General features: G+C 37.0%; 1 protein-coding gene across 2 annotated transcripts in view; it reads left to right on the forward strand.

Annotated features, from left to right (window-relative positions):
- Positions 1–211: 211 nt before the first annotated feature.
- Positions 212–17,788, forward strand: part of lpin2 (lipin 2) — a 77,759-nt gene continuing 60,182 nt past the window's right edge. For both annotated transcript variants that reach the window (XM_061921056.1, XM_061921057.1), the window contains exon 1: positions 212–369. The gene's annotated coding sequence lies outside the window, so the exon portion shown is untranslated. The remainder of the gene's footprint in view (positions 370–17,788) is intronic.

Raw genomic sequence — 17,788 nt, forward strand, 5'->3', positions numbered from 1 at the left:
CACACAAACACACACACACACATACATATATATACAAACACACACATATACACACATATTCACACACACACACATATATACAACCACACACACACACACACACACACACACGTTTATACAAACACACACACACATACACACACACACGTTTATACAAATACCACCCACACACACACACACATATATACAAACACACACACACACACACACACACACACACATATACACACACACACACACGGCAGCCAGCAGCCAGCAGCCAGCAGCGACACGTCAGGAGGTTCCTGGGTGACTTTCCCAGGCGAGGACATGGAGGACATTTGAAGTATTTGACAACAAACTGCGACATCCTGCAGAAAAAAATAAAAGGTAAGAGAAAGCAAAACCAAAACATTAAGGTTGTAAAAACGCGACGTTTTGTCACATCTGCTCTCGCGACACGGAGCTAACTCACGCTGGCTAGCTTCCCAGCTGGCCTACTTCTGTACTCACAATTCATTCATTTGATGACAAAACGGAATAAAAGTGTAGTAAATAAAGCGAGGCGGCAGCAGAAAGACTTAATATAACGGTCAAGTCTCCGCTAGCTTGAGGAGCGCGGCTAGCGGCGTCTCATTCATTATGATGTTGTCCTGCATCAACTTACACTTACACGCCGACAACGGCGCCCCATAAGCTCCAATAACTCACCACAGACACCTCAAAAAGCTCCAATAACCAAGCAGAGACACCTCAACGTTTCCAATGTTGTGTTTGTAAGCCCAATGACGGCCGTGACGTGACGTCCAGCGGCCAGGTGACGTTGTTAGCTTTTATATGTGCTAGGCTAGCTGTGGTTAGCATGTCTTTAAAGTACACCGACAGCAAGTCTTCTCTTCCAAAATAATGATAAGAATAGTAATAATCATACAAATAACAAGACTCCCTTCAACTACTTACGTAAGTCATGTTTTATTTCTCCTCAAAGAATGGATGGCATTTATTCCCAAACTTGTCTTGGTGCATAAGTGCAGCAAAAAATAATCTTCTTGCCATATTAGACATAAAAACTTCATTATTCTTCTACTCTTCTACATTTATCCACTGCAGCTTTAAAAGTCCTAAACACCTGCCAGAAATAGGTCAAATTGTCTGGCTCGTTCTTATATATATTTATTTAAATAACTTGTTTTCATGGAAACAATCACAATCAAAATTACGACTTTTCATCAATTTGCCAAAATTGTTAAGCTTTTCTTTTAAAATTGCAACTGTTATTGAGTACAATTCCAACTTTTATCATAATATTGCACACATTTTCTTTTTTTAAAAATTATAATACCAAAATTAAATTTTTGTCTTGTGAAATTGTGACTTTTTTTCTTGTGAAATTCCAACTCATTTTTCACAATAAGCTTTTTTATATTTGCATAGTATTTATATATTATTAATGTTGTAAATACTAATCAAGGGTGGTCCTAAAGAGGTAGGCATTTTTTTCGGAGGTCTCAAGAAGATACGAAATACAAGAACTTGTGTGTGTGTTCTTGTATTTCTACCCTTCTTGAGATATTTTGTCATATAAAATTCAGACTTTTATCACAATATTGCCACTTGTTTTTGTTGTTCATGTAAAATAGTGCGATGTTTTTTGAGTAAAATTATTATGACTTTTGTCACAATTTTGCCAACTAAAATTCCGATTATTACTATTATTATATTGCCAAAATTTTAAAGTTTTCTCCTTTAATTGTGACTTTTGTCAAGGAAAATTACATTTCTTTTCATAAAACTGCCAAACTTTTAAGCTTTTTTTGTAAAATAGCGACTGTTAGAGTAAAATCCTAATTTTTACCATAATATTGCACGATTAAGTTTTTCTTGTGAAATTTTGACTTGCGTTAAGTAAAATGACAACTTTTGTGATAACACTGCCAAAATTCTAGGTTTTTCTTGTGAAATTGTAACCTTTTCCTTGTGAAATTTTGAATTGTGTCGAATAAAATGATGACTTTTTATAGTACTGCCAAAATTCTAGCAAAAAATAATCTGCTTGCCATATTAGACATAAAAACTTCATTAGTCTTCCAGTCTTCTACATTTATCCGCTGCAGCTTTAAAAGTTCTAAACACCTGCCAGAAATAGGTCAAATTGTGTCACAAGTCTGGCTCGTTCTTATATATATTTATTTAAATAACTTGTTTTCATGGAAACAATCACAATCAAAATTACGACTTTTCATCAATTTGCCAAAAATGTTAAGCTTTTCTTTTAAAATAGCGACTGTTATTGAGTACAATTCCAACTTTTATCATAAGATTGTACAAATTTTGATTTTTCAAAATTATAATACTACCAAAATTCAATTTTTTTTCTTGTGAAATTGTCCAATCCAACCGTGTTCGCTTGACATCTCTGTTCCATAGTAAAACTTCACCGTCATCTTTCGGGAATGTAAACAATGAAACACCAGCTGTGTTTGTGTTGCTAAAGGCGGTCGCAATACACCGCTTCCCACCTACAGCTTTCTTCTTTGACGTCTCCATTATTCATTGAACAAATTGCAAAAGATTCAGCAACACAGGTGGAATTATGCGATGAAAAGAGACGACTTATAGCTGTGAACTGTGCTGGAACAAAATGTCCTCTACAATGCGTGATGTCACAAGCACGCGTCATCATACCGCGACGTTTTACCATGATACTTCCACGCAAAATTTAAAATGCACTTTAGTAAACTAAAGCGGCCGTATTGGCATGTGTTGCAATGTTAATATTTCATCATTGATATATAAACTATCAGACTGCGTGGTCGGTAGTAGTGGGTTTCAGTAGGCCTTTAAAAGTCCTAAACACCTGCCAAAAATAGGTAAATTTGTGTCACAAGACTGGCTCGTTCTTATATTTATTTATTTAAGTAACTTGTTTTCATGGAAACAATCACTAAAGTAAACATTACAGCAATATACACACTATTATTGATCATTATTTTGAAATAAATAATCTAATTTGGCTTTTGTTTTCATAAATATTTCACAAAATGCTGACATTTCCCTTTTTTCCGACAGTGACATCACTATGTCCGCTTTCCCTTGCTGGTGTAGAAGTGCATCCAAATGCTGTTTCCTATCATTTTGTTTTCTTTTCTAGTTGTTTATATATCTTTTTAATTCTAAATATAGCTGCTGAAAGGCTCCAGTAGATTCAGGTGCTTAATGAAACTACTCCTCTAAGGCCCATTCTACACTAAACCGGCTAAGATTATCCAGGATACATCACACCTAACCTTATCTTTGTCCACACACACAAAAATGTGGTTTAAGACCCCCTCCAGCCATCCGTCAGTCTGCACAACGTGACCTAATACGCATGTGCGGAAAATGCGCACGTCATGGTCGCCTAGAAAATTATTCGCAAACTTTTTCCTGCCATATTAGACATAAAAACGTAATTATTCTTCCACTCTTTTACATTTATTCACCGCAGCTTTAAAAGTCCTAAACACCTGCCAGAAATAGGTCAAATTGTGTCACATGAGTGGTTCGTTCTTACAGTGTGTGTTTGTATGTATATATTTATTCATTTTAAGTACCGTATTTTTCGGAGTATAAGTCACACCTGCCGAAAATGCACAATAAAGAAGGGAAAAAACATATAAGTCGCAGTGGATTATAAGTCGCATTTTTTGGGGAAATGTATTTGATAAAACCGAACACCAAGAATTGACATTTGAAAAGCAATTTAAAATAGATAAAGAATAGTGAACAACAGGCTGAATAAGTGTACGTTATATGAGGCATAAATAACCAAGTGAGAAGGTGCCTATGTTAACCTAACATATTATCATAAGAGTCATTCAAATAACTATAACATATAGAACATGCTATACCTTTACCAAACAATCTGTCACTCCTAATCCATAAATCCCATGAAATCTTATACGTCTAGTCTCTTACGTGAGTGAGATAAATAATATTATTTGATATTTTACGGTAATGTGTTAATAATTTCACACATAAGTCGCTCCTGAGTATAAGTTGCACCCCTGGACTTATAGTCCGAAAAATATGGTGACTTTTTTCATGGAAACAATAATTTCTGTATACCTTACAGCATTATAGAAACTATTAATGATAATTATTTTGAAATAGATAAATAATAATAATCTATTTTGTGTTTTGTTTTCATGAATATTTCACAAAATGGGGAATTTTCCCCTTTTTTCGACAGTGACAAAAAATGGATTGATGGATGTTATTATAATTATCGTATTAACATATTTTTTCATACATAATATATATGTTTTCTTTATTTTTCAATTGCTGCTGCTTAATATAATATATAGAATTTTTTTTTTTTTTTTTTGAGACTCTACTACCTCTGTGGCTCCAAGTCAGTGACAAAAAGTGAGCTCCACAAAGACTGGCGTCACACTTTCTGTATTTGTTCGCACGTATATCTTGGATACATTAAAGTACGTCTACCTCCCATCCAGACAACAACGTGCGTATGGCTGACGTCATCACAACATTCGGTTTAGGCAGCGATGTTCCGGTGATCAAAGTACGTCTTTTTTTGGGCGCCAGATTTTTGGTGCATCACTCGTCAGTAATGCGCAAATAATTAACTATACATATATATATATATATATATATATATATATATATATATATATAATATAGATACTGTATCTACCTGCTGGTGTTAAAGGGGAACATTATCACAATTTCAGAAGGGTTAAAACCAATAAAAATCAGTTCCCAGTGGCTTATTATATTTTTAGAAGTTTTTTTCAAAATTTTACCCATCCTGGAATATCCCTAAAAATAGCTTTAAAGTGCCTGATTTTCGCTACCTGTGAAGCCATCGTCCATTTTCCTGTGACGTCATCCAGTGATGCCAATACGGATAGCACAGCAATATATAGCGACATTAGCTCGGAATCAGACTCGGATTTCAGCGGCTTAAGCGATTCAACAGATTACGCATGTATTGAAACGGATGGTTGGAGTATGGAGGCAGATAGGGAAAACGAAATTGAAAAAGAAACGGAAGCTATTGAGCGAATAGCTATTGACGCTATTCAGCCATGTTTGCCTTAGCATCGCCGGTAAAATGTGTAGACCAACGATCGGAAGTTTCGCATCTTGTGACACCAGGTCAACTTAAATCCATCGATTGGTAAGTGTTTGTTTGGCATTAAATGTGGGGAGAGGGAAACGCTGGATGAAAATATAGTTTCAAATGTACATACAGCTAGCCTAAATAGCATGTTAGCATCGATTAGCTGGCAGTCATGCCGCGACCAAATATGTCTGATTAGCACATAAGTCAACAACATTAACAAAACTCACCTTTGTGATTTGGTTGACTTTATCGTTAGAAATGCATCTGCAGGTTATCCATACATCTCTGTGCCATGTCTGCCTTAGCACCGCCGGTAAAATGTGCAGACACTCCGGCACATTCAATGGGGGTCTGGCGGCAGATTTCTTTGACTTTATCGTTGAAAATGCATCTGCTTTGAGTGTCGCAGGATATCCACACAATCTTCCCATCTCTGTAGTAGCATAGCTTTCGTCGGTAAAGTGTGCGGAACAAACGACTGACCATTTCGTCGGCTTTCCCCACACCCTCGTATTTTGAACAAATTTCGTCCAATTTCTTGCCACTTTCGCATCTTTGGGCCAGTGGTGCAACTTGAATCCCTCCCTGTTAGTGTTGTTACACCCTCCGACAACACACCGACGAGGCATGATGTCGCCAAGGTTCCAGAAAATAGTCGAAAAAACGGAAAATAACAAAGCTGAGACGCGGTGTTTTTAATGTTTTTGAGAAAATGGCGGCTTTATTTACCTAGGTGACGTCATGTTCTGACGTCATCGCTCCGAGAGCGATAAATAGAAAGGCTTTTAATTCACAAAAAATTAACCCATTTAGAGTTCGGAAATCGGTTAAAAAAAATATATGGTCTTTTTTTCTGCAACATCAAGGTATATATTGACGCTTACATAGGTCTGGTGATAATGTTCCCCTTCAATATGTATGTTAGTGTGTTATAGTGTTCATTTTTCCCATGGTCTGTGAACTCTTCGTGTTGGTGACTAATGAAGACGTGTTTTTGTGTGTTTCGGAGTAAAACGGAGACGTGTGCATGGAGGAAATACCTGATGAAATTGAGCCATTTTTAGCATGAGATTGGCAATAATATCTAAAAAAAAAAACGTCGGCCTTTGGTTTCTTCTGGATGCTACCATTCATTATCTGGTTTTCCCGTTAAAAAAACAAACTTTTAAGGTGTGGCGGGTAAAAGGTTGCCTTGGCGCACTGCCACAATGGAGTACATTTAAGTCAAAGTTAAAGCACTCATGATTGTCACACACACACACACACACTAGGTGTGGCGAAATGATTAACTCTGCAATATGTGGAGTAAAATTCCAGACTGCGTTGACAAGAGATGTCTGAGGGCCACAAATTGAGCGATCAAAGGAGGCAGAGGGCCACTTCAAATAATGTTAAATATATTCAAAAAAGACCAAAAGAACATTTTAAATATAGTTAAAGACAGAGCTTTGTGTTTTTATACCTTATTACATGGTATTTGCGGGATCTTAAAAAAGTCTCCAAGTCCAACAATTTGAATTTAAGGCCTTAAAATGTCTCAAATTCTCATAAAATGTCTAAAATATGAATTTGAAAGGTCTTAAAAATCTATTGTTACTTTCATTCATAAAATGCTATACTTCATTTTTACCTTTTTAAATCTTTGGATTTTTGAGGATGCTATAACGCAGGGGTAGGGAACCTATGGCTCTAGAGCCAGATGTGGCTCTTTTGATGACTGCATCTGGCTCTCAGATAAATCTTAGCTGACATTGCTTAACACGATAAGTAATGAATAATTCCGCTGGTAATCAGTGTCAAAAATAACGTTCAAAACATAAAACATTCTCATGCATTTTCGTCCATCCATCCGGTTCCTACCGCACCTGTTCAAGAAGTCGCATTAATGGTAATAAGTATTTCATTTATTGTTGGTTAGCCTCAGAATAACAATGTTATTAAAAAGAATAAGAGACTTAATAAACTCTAAAAATGTTGGTCTTTCTTAAAAATGCACACATATAGTTGTATTCAGTGTTTAAAAAAAAATTAAAAATTATATGGCTCTCACGGAAATACTTTTAAAAATATTTGGCTTGTATGGCTCTCTCAGCCTAAAAGGTTCCCGACCCCTGCTATAACGTAACTACAAAACGGAACCAAAGTAGACTAACTGTGCTGCCCGGTCAGAATTGATCACGCACCACCAGCGGTGTGTTTTTACAGCTTAGCATAGCAGTGGAAAACAACTAAACGAAAGCCCACAGCAAAGCCAAACTACACGCATAAGATGGGTAAGTGCAAGTTCATTGATTTATTGTTCCAGAAAGATCAATTGAATGCATGCGCATAGCCGGTGGACGGAAACAAAGTGTTTAGGACGAGGATTTGGCGCCTCGAGGAGGTACGCTTTTGTAAACATGGCGGTGAAATTGAATGGAATAATAATGTAAAAGTAAAAAATCCAGGATAAGTCCTGGTCAAAAGCTGCTGAAACACCACAAACACTTGCACAACTATATAAGGATCAAGGTAACCCACCCAAGGAGTGTTATGTGGGTACATTGGTGACAGTTGCCAAACTAGATCAATATGGGATGTTTACCAGTGAATCATAGTATTACATACAGCAGGGGTCACCAACGCACCAGGTCGCCCGTAAGGACCAGATGAGTCGCCAGCAGGCCTGTTCTAAAAATAGCTCAAACAGCAGCACTTACCAGTGAGCTGCCTCTATTTTTTTTAAATTTTATTTATTTACTAGCAAGCTGGTGTCGCTTTTTTCGACATTTTAATTCTAAGAGAGACAAAACTCAAATACAATTTGAAAATCCAAGAAAATATTTTAAAGACTTGGTCTTCACTTGTTTAAATAAATTCATTAATTTTTTTTACTTTGCTTCTTATAACTTTAAGAAAGACAATTTTAGAGAAAAAATACAACCTTAAAAATGATTTTAGAATTTTTAAACACATATACCTTTTTACCTTTTAAATTCCTTCCTCTTCTTTCCTGACTATTTAAGTCAATGTTCAAGTATTTTTTTTATTGTAAAGAATAAAAAATATATTTTAATTTAATTCTTCATTTTAGCTTCTGTTTTTTTCGACGAAGAATATTAGTGAAATGTTTCTTCAAATTTATTATGATTAAAATTAAAAAAAAGTATTCTGCCAAATCTAGAAAATTTGTAGAATCAAATTTAAATCTTATTTCAAAGTCTTTTGAATTTCTTTTAAAATTTTTGTTGTGTAAAATCTAGAAGAAATAATTTGTTTTTGTTAGAAATATAGCTTGGTCCAATTTGTTATATATTCTAACAAAGTGCAGATTGGATTTTAACCTATTTAAAACACGTCATCGAAATTCTAAAATTAATCTTAATCAGGAAAAATTACTAATGATCCATAAATTATTTTTTAAATTTTTCAAAAAGATTCAAATTAGCTAGTTTTTCCCTTCATTTTTTTCGGTTGAATTTTGAATTTTAAAGAGTCTAAATTGAAACTATGTTTCAAAGTTTATTTTAAATTTTTTTCGTGTTTTCTCCCATTAAACAGTTCAATTAAGTGCTTTTTTCATCATTTGTTCTCTACAAAAAACCTTCAGTAAAAGGAAAAAAAATATACGACAAAATGACAGACAGAAATACCCATTTTTTTATATATATAGATTTATTTATTAAAGGTAAATTGAGCAAGTTAGCTATTTCTGGCAATTTATTTAAGTGTGTATCAAACTGGTAGCCCTTTGCATTAATCAGTACCCAAGAAGTAGCTCTTGGTTTCAAAAAGGTTGGTGACCCCTGACATACAGTAAGCACACACTCATTTCTCTGTGGTAGCAGTGTATTCACAGCAGAGAAACTATAAAAAAAAGCTTAATTCTCTTATATTATTTCTATTATTTATTCCAATAATTTTAAGTCAGCTTCTTATGCCTAATATTTTTCCAAGTTTATACAGCACCTGAAATCAAAAGTTATAAAGGCTGTCCTTTTAATGTTTTACACTCAGTTTATGGTTGGGTGAGAAAAGCAAAGATGATTTGCAAATGTCTTCTTGTAAACTCCACCATGAACTTAGCGTGACATGAGAATGAGCCCGTCCTCTGTTTTGCTTCCGTGTAGATCGATATTTCCATTCAGCACTCTTGTGATTGTGTAACCCTAACCTCAACTGAGTGTAATGTGATCCTTGTGCTTGGCCTGTCTGTCTGCTAGAACAGATTGTTGTTGTTGTTGTACTTCAGTCAAAAGTCAGCGGAGAAGGTTATGTCTTTGGGTTGTCCCAGTTGTCGTTAAAAAAATGCGGTATCTTACATGGGACATGAAAGTGTCAAAAAGACAGCCAAAAGTTGTCGGTACATGAGGATAAACCTAAATGTAAAATGTAGTGTAGAAATTCACCCAATTGCGGAACATTTCTTGATTTCCGGAGAGAATTTCAGGGCTTGCGTGACTTATGTTTTCCATCAGTTGTCACATGCCTGCTGATAACGTTGTCCTGTTTTTATTTTGAAAGCGTACAATCTTTTTTTGGGTGGTTGCTTTGGTTTGTTGTTTGCGTTGTCCACAGACCTCAGGAACAGCTTTGCCGATGGGTTAGTGCGTCTGCCTCACGATACGAAGTTCCTGCAGTCCTGGGTTCAAATCCAGGCTCGGGATCTTTCTGTGTGGAGTTTGCATGTTCTCCCCGTGAATGCGTGGGTTCCCTCCGGGTACTCCGGCTTCCTCCCACTTCCAAAAACATGCACCTGGGGACAGGTTGATTGGCAACACTAAATTGGCCCTAGTGTGTGAATGTGAATGGGAATGTTGTTTGTCTATCTGTGTTGGCCCTGCGATGAGGTGGCGACTTGTCTAGGGTGTACCCCGCCTTCCGCCCGATTGTAGCTGAGATAGGCGCCAGCGCCCCCCGCGACCCCAAAAGGGAATAAGCGGTAGAAAATGGATGGATGGATGGATGTTTCAACCGTTGACAACAGTTTGAAATGCACCGACAGGGAACAGCAATGACTCCAACACACAGTCAAAGTTGTGCCACAAGCGGTCTGAGTACCGTGCACGGTGTGAGTACAGTGTGGACACGGTCTGAGTAAAGTGATGTTGATAGGTTGTCAATATAGTAAGTCCCTGGAATTTCAATGGGTCCCAGTTTAAAAAAAACAACCCAAAAACAAACATTTTGTTTTACCGTATTTCCTTGAATTGCCGCCGGGGCGCTAATTAATATAAAACCTCTTCTCACTCTGGCGCGTACCAAAGGCATGCGGTAAATTTAGGCCTGCGCTTAAAAATGTGAGTGTGATGTAAGGATACCATCATGAAAAGCACATTTAATAAAAAAAAAAACGTTATTATGGTCTTACCTTTACTTATAAATGAAGTCCATGCGCTGCTCCTTCTGATCAAAAGCATCGATAACATGTTTATAGAAGTCTTCCTTATCTTTCTTCAGTTTTAAAAGTCTCTCTGTCTCGAAGGAGATCTTCCTTTATTACCTCCTGCTTCGATTGAAAGTCCAGTTTAGAAAATTGTTTTATTTTAGATATGTAATCCTCCATGTTAAAAGTGCAAGCGAGAGGAAAAAATAAACACACGCTGCTCACTCTTGCTGCTTGTTGTCACTTCTTCTGCAGCCGAGTAGTCGCAAGAAGGATTGATTGATTGATACTTTTATTAGTAGATTGCACAGTTCAGTACATATTCTGTACAATTGACCACTAAATGGTAACACCCGAATAAGTTTTTCAACTTGTTTAAGTCGGGGTCCACGTTAATCAATTCATGGATCACTAGCGCCCTCTACCATCAGGAGGCAGGAGTCATTTAATGGCTCATATTTGACCCACGCAGCTACGGTATATTAATAAAACATAGCTGCTTACTGTTCTTTTTAGCATATTCAATAGCTTGGACCTTAAATCCTACTGAATAGCTCTTAATCTTCTTCCCTTTATGCGATTTCAAATGATTGAAATCGGCCTCCTCCATTTTGAAAATGATGACAGGTGAAGTGTCACTCGTGACGTGACGAGTTTGACCCGGTGGAAATTTTAGGCATATGCTAATTATTTAGCGAAACAAGTTTGACCCGGCGTTAATCCTAAACCGGCGGTAATGCTAAGTATGCGCTAATTATTTTGCGAAACGAGTTTGACCCGGCAGTAATTCTAGGCAGGCGCATACTATATACTCGGCAGCAATTCAAGGAAATACGGTATGCTTCTGCCGCATAAATTGTAGTGTTAAAATCCTTTTAGTGGTAGCAGTGATGGCGCTAGGAATTTTCTAAATGGGGTCCGTAGGATCCCATCAAGTCAAGAGCCATGAAATGTGTATGCTTTATTATCCAGCTAGTCAACTAATCATTAAGATAGTCAATGAGTAATCGACTATCAAAATAATCGTTAGTTGTAGCCCTAGTTGGAAGTCGATGTATCATCCCAAAAGTTATGAAAATGTTGGGTTGAAAAGTTACTTACTGCTGCTTTAACCATTAACTTTTAAAGTCAACTTTTGTCTGTTTAAAAACAAGGGCTAGGTAACAGATGATAAAAATGTATTATATAATTTTTATAGAAAAACACAGTCAAAAAACGGCAATAACAACAAAACACCACCAAATCTATCCAACTTCCTCAAAAAGATAAAATATTTTTGTGATTTCACGTCTTGAGTTTTCACTTGCTGTGTTTTTGCAGTGGCCTTAGCCGTTTGTCTTTTCTGTTGCTCGGTGGTCAGCGGTCACTCTGGTTGACACCAGCATGTTTGTTTCTGTCCTGGAAAACAATAGTGCTGAGGTCACATATTATATTGCCAAATGAATCTGTTGCCGCCATTTTTATAAAAAACTTTAGTGGACAAGGTCAGCGAATGTGAGCACCCTACTAGGGACTGTGATTTCAAACACCAGTTGTTGATCACAATGTATCATTTATAATGTTTTATTTTTTGAGGCAGAGGGTCCACCCTGGTACGCATGGAGAGTGACTGGACTGAGTCCTTTTAAATTTGAACTTGTCAGGAACGTAGGACGTGTACTTAGAAACATTACTTTTACTTTCATAGAGCAGACATTTGAGGCTAACATTTTTCTTTGAAAACCTTGTGATTTGGATGAATAACAAACACACGAGTGTAAGCAACACAACACTGCCTGATGTTTTAAAAGTCAATATTTTATTAATGTAAGTAGTGCAATGATTATTCCACTAATTGATTAATTTGATTAGAAAATACCGTATTTCCTTGAATTGCCGCCTGGGTACTAATTATTTTAAAACCTCTTCTCACTCCGGCGCTTACCAAAGGCATGCGGTAAATATTGGCCTGCGGTTATAAATTTGAGTGTGATGTAAGGATACCATCATGAAAAGCACATTTAATAAAAATAACTTTATTATGGTCTTACCTTTACTTATAAATGAAGTCCATGCGCAGCGCCTTCTGATCAAAAGCATCGATAACTTCTTTATAGAAGTCTTCCTTATCTTTCTTCAGTTTTAAAAGGCTCTCTGTCTCGATGGAGATCTTCCTTTATTACCTCCTGCTTCCATTGAAAGTCCAGTTTAGAAAACTGTTTTATTTTAGATATGTAATCCTCCATGTTAAAAGTGTCAGCGAGAGGAAAAAATAAACGATCGCTGCTCACTCTTGCTGCTTGTTGTCATTTCTTCTGCAGCCGAGTAGTCGCAAGATGGATCACTAGCGCCCTCTACCACCAGGAGGCGGGAGTCATTTAATGACTCATATTTGACACACGCAGCTACGCTATACTAATAAAACATAGCTGCTTACTGTTCTTTTTAGCATATTCAATAGCTTGGACCTTAAATCCTACTGAATAGCTCTTAATCTTCTTCCCTTTATGCGATTTCAAATGATTGAAATCAGCCTCCTCTATTTTGAAAATGATGACAGGTGAAGTGTCACTCGTGACGTGACGAGTTTGACCCGGTGGAAATTCTAGACATGCGCTAATAAAAATAATATTTTGCGAAACGAGTTTGACCCGGCGTTATTCCTGAGCCGGCGGTAATGCTAAGCATGCTCTAATTATTTAGCGAAACGAATTTGACCCGGCAGTAATTCTAGGCAGGCGCATACTATATACCCGGCAGGAATTCAAGGAAATACGGTAGTTTTGATTCATAATTTGTTGCTTTGATTAAATGTTTAAGTGTAAGTACCTTCTCAGTGACCTTGTGGTTAGAGTGTCCGCCCTGAGATGGGTAGGTTGTGAGTTCAAACCCTGGCCGAGTCATACCAAAGACTATAAAAACGGGCGCCATTACCTCCCTATTTGGCACTCAGCATCAAGGGTTGGAATTGGGGGTTAAATCACCAAAAATGATTCCCGGGCGCGGCCACCGCTGCTGCCCACTGCTCCCCTCACCTCCCAGGGGGTGAACAAGCGTGATGGGTCAAATGCAGAGAATAATTTCGCTACACCTAGTGTGTGTGTGACAATCATTGCTACTTTAACTTTAAGTAATTAAAATGTATTAAATTCGGACTGCATTAAGTGCCCGGAATTTTAAATACGGCCAAATAGTTTTCGCACAACCGCTGCAATAGAGCACACATAAGAGCGTGTGCTGTGATCTCTGTGGCGGCGAACAGCGGATTCTTTTTTTTTAATGAATGCAGACATGTTAAAAGTGCAGTTTCCATGTTGATAGTACGCATTTAAAAAAAATTAAAATAATAATGCTTATTGCAAGTAGAAAAATTGGGAAAACCCTTTTTTTTTTCCAATAAATAAAGTTATGAAGTGAGTTTTTTTTCCCCCCAATAACTCGAATCAAACAAAGTATTCAACATAATAAAGTAAATGATAGCTGTGTATTGTACGGTATTGATACAGTATTTTTATATTTTTGTGAAAAATCTTCCTCTTATAAAGTTATGCAAAACGTTTTTGTCTCTTTGCACATCATTTTTACCGTTAGACACTTCAGCGTATTTCACGGGAGATGAGAAAGCGAGCTTCTAAGGATTAAAATCTGTTTAGATGTTTCTTTGACTTTTGTAGCTTGTTTTAGAAGATACGTATTGCTCCAAAAAAAGGATGCAGCCTCAACAAAAATACACACAGGAAGTCGGGTGACACACGTTGGAAGTGGACTGCAGCTTGTGTGCCGTCACTTGTCGTCAAAGTTAAACTAGACCGTTTTATTGTAACACTCGTGTGATAAGTGGAAGTGTCCGGATGTTTTTTAGGGCCTCTATATGCAGAATTGAATGGCTCCCTTAGGCTCCATTGTAAGCTGACTTTTGATCAAATGTATTTAATGTTTAGAATGCAGCAGAAAAAAAAATTCCATCCGTCATGTCTTTCATAATGTTTGTGAAGAATAGCCAAAATCCCAAAAAGGTGCACTTCCCCTTTTAACATTGGAAAATTGTGGATATTATAGTGGTTAACTTATTTTTACACTTTTGTGACAGGTAAAAATTTGGGATTCACAATATTATCGACTGCCGATAATTAACGACCGATAATGGCAATTATGATGACCCATTAACAATTCTGATCATAAAAAATCAATTGTTAAAGTGATCATGTGATAGACTTATGCTTAGACAATCTTTATTGATCCAAAATGGAAATCATATGTATTATAAAAGAATAATAAAGGCTTACCATCTAGGTGTTTGTCAATGGTCTCTGTTGTGGCTCCTCAACCTCTCCCCTATAGTGTAGTCGCATATTTGCGATGTCATGATACTGCGCGAGTTGTGTACATAGAAAAGCAACATGGCACAATAGTAACCGATGTGGGCTTTCTTTACCGCATCAGAAGAATGACTTTTTACTCGTAGCTGGCGAAACCTGTTGTCCAAAAATGAAACGGAGAGCGTTAAAGAAGAGCTTTAACACAACAAAATGGGATTACCATATTTTTTGGACTATAAGTCGCAGTTTTTTTTATAGTTTGGCTGGGGGGTGCAACATATACTCCGGAGCGACTTATGTGTGAAATTATTAACACATTACCGTAAAAAATAAAATATTATTATTTATCATTCGCAGAAGAGACGAAGAAAATGTCAACAATCGTCACACACACGTCAACCATTAAGAATTCGGCGGGGAGGGTCATGGAATGCTAACTACTATATGCTATATCAGGGGTCGGGAACCTTTTGGGCTGAGAGATCCAAAAAGCCAAATATTTTAAAATATATTTCCGTGAGAGCCATATAATATTTTTTTTAACACTGAACACAACTAAACGCGTGCATTGTTAAGTAAGACCAACATTTCTAGAGTATAATAGGTCTCTTATTCTTTGTAATAACATTGTTATTCTGAAGTTAACTGTGGAGGGGGCGTGGCCTGCGGGCCTGCAGCGACCGGTGCGTAGATGGCCCACTTGGGCCTTGTTATCTAATCACCTGTCGCTCTGTTATAAGCAGCAGCCAGGAGGAGAGACGGGGTTGGGGCTGGACATACTATTGCTGGAAAGCAACTGAGAGACTTATTGAAAAATAAAACAAAATTGTAACCCTGAAACAGGCTCTCATGTCGGTGCTTGGGGGTCTGAAGAACCCCCAGGAGGGCAAGCCCCACACTAACCAATAATAAATAAATAACTTCTCACCATTAACGCAACTTCTTGAACAGGTGCGGTAGAAAACGGATGGATGGATTAAAAATGCATGAGAATGTTTTATATTTTTAACATTATTTTTAACGCTGTGATTACAAGTGGAATTATTCATTACTTATCGTGTTAAGCAACGTCAGCTCAGATTTATCAGAGAGTCAGATGCAGTCATCAAAAGAGCCACATCTGGCTCTAGAGCCATAGGTTCCCTACCCCTGTGCTATATGCTACTGCCGTAGCTATTAAAGTGGATAATTTCATCGTTGGTGGTAACTTATAAAAACTGAGAAGGGCTGAACAAAAATGGCACAGAAAAGGAAATCATGTACTGCAGATTACAAGCTGGACGTAGTGAAATATGCAGCAGAAAAGGACAAGAGGAAACGGTGCATACCTTTGGAGTTGGCAGAGTTGTTTAGAAGCGACATCGAGGAAGAAGATTTCATGGGATTTCTGAATTAGGAATGACCGATTGTTTGGTGGAGGTATAGCATGTTCTATATCTAAATGTGAGATCTGAGCCGAGGATGTCGTTGTGGCTTGTGCAGCCCTTTGAGACACTGGTGATTTAGGGCTATATAAGTAAACTTTGATTGATTGATTGATATGTTGTAGTTATTTGAATGACTCTTACCATAATATGTTAGGTTAACATAGCAGGCACCTTCTCAGTTGGTTATTTATGCATCAAATAACGTACACTTATTCAGCCTGTTCACTATTTATTTATTTTAAATTGCCTTTCAAATGTCTATTCTTGGTGTTGGATTTTATCAAATAAATTTCCTCCAAAAATGCGACTTATATGTGCGACGTATATATGTTTTTTTTCCTTCTTTAATAAGCATTTTCAGCCGGTGCGATTTATACTCCAGAGCGACTTATACTCCGAAAAATACGTTAGTCACATTAAAAGTAGTACAAAGTTGCCAGTGCTGGTAAGCCGAGACCTACTGTTAATAGCGGCGACCGCAGAAAATGTAAAACCATAGGGCTGAGGAGAAAGCATTTAATAAGAGGCAACAGTTAGAGCAGCTGTAGGGAACCTATGGCTCTAGAGCCAGATGTGGCTCTTTTGATGACTGCAGCTGGCTCTCAGATTAATCTTATTTTTCATTGCTTAACACAATAAGTAATGAATAATTCCACTGGTAATCAGTCTTAAAAATAACATTCAAAATGTAAAAAATTTTCATGCATTTTTATCCCTCCATCCGTTTTCAACCGCAGTGTTTTTCAACCTTTTTTGAGCCAAAGCACATTTTTTGCGTTTAAAACATCCAGAGGCACACACCACCAGCAGAAATGTATTAAAAACGAAACTCAGTTGACAGTAAAAAGTCGTTGTCACAATTGTTGGATACGACTTTAAACCATAACCAAGCATGCATCAATATAGCCCTTAGTTGTCTTAGTTCTTGTCTTGTGCTATTTTGGTTGCTTTTTTCTCTTTTTTTGGTATTTTCCTGTAGCAGTTTCATGTCTTCCTTTGAGCGCTACTTCCCGCATCTACTTTGTTTTAGCAATTAAGAATATTTCAGTCGTTATTATCCTTCTTTGTGGGGACATTGTCGATTGTCAAGTCATGTTCGGATGTACATTGTTTTTGCTCCACAGTAAGTCTTTGCTGTCGTCCAGCATTCTGTTTTTTTGTTTACTTTGTAACCAGTTCATTTGTAGTTTTGCTCTGCATAGCCTTCCCTAAGCTTTAATGCCTTTTCTTAGTGGCACTCTCCTTTTGTTTATTTAATATTTAAGCATTAGACAGCTTTTTTTTACCTGCACCCTGCCTCCCGCTGTTTCCGACATCTACAAAGCAATTAGCTCTAAACAGCACCGACCACTCAACAACACCACATCATTTTTAGACTGTAATTACTGGTTTGCAAAAAACAATTTTAACCCATAAAGGTGAAATTAGATAATCTCCCACGGCACACCAGACTGTATCTCACGGCACAGTGGTTGAAAAAGACTGTTCTACCGCACCTGTTCAAGAAGTCAAGAATGGTAAGAAGTATTTTATTCATTATTAGTTAGCTTCAGAATAAAAATGTAATTAAAAAGTATAACATACAAAAAAA

This window comes from Nerophis ophidion, linkage group LG14 (assembly GCF_033978795.1).
Source record: "Nerophis ophidion isolate RoL-2023_Sa linkage group LG14, RoL_Noph_v1.0, whole genome shotgun sequence".
In the NCBI taxonomy this organism is placed as follows: Eukaryota; Metazoa; Chordata; class Actinopteri; order Syngnathiformes; family Syngnathidae; genus Nerophis; species Nerophis ophidion.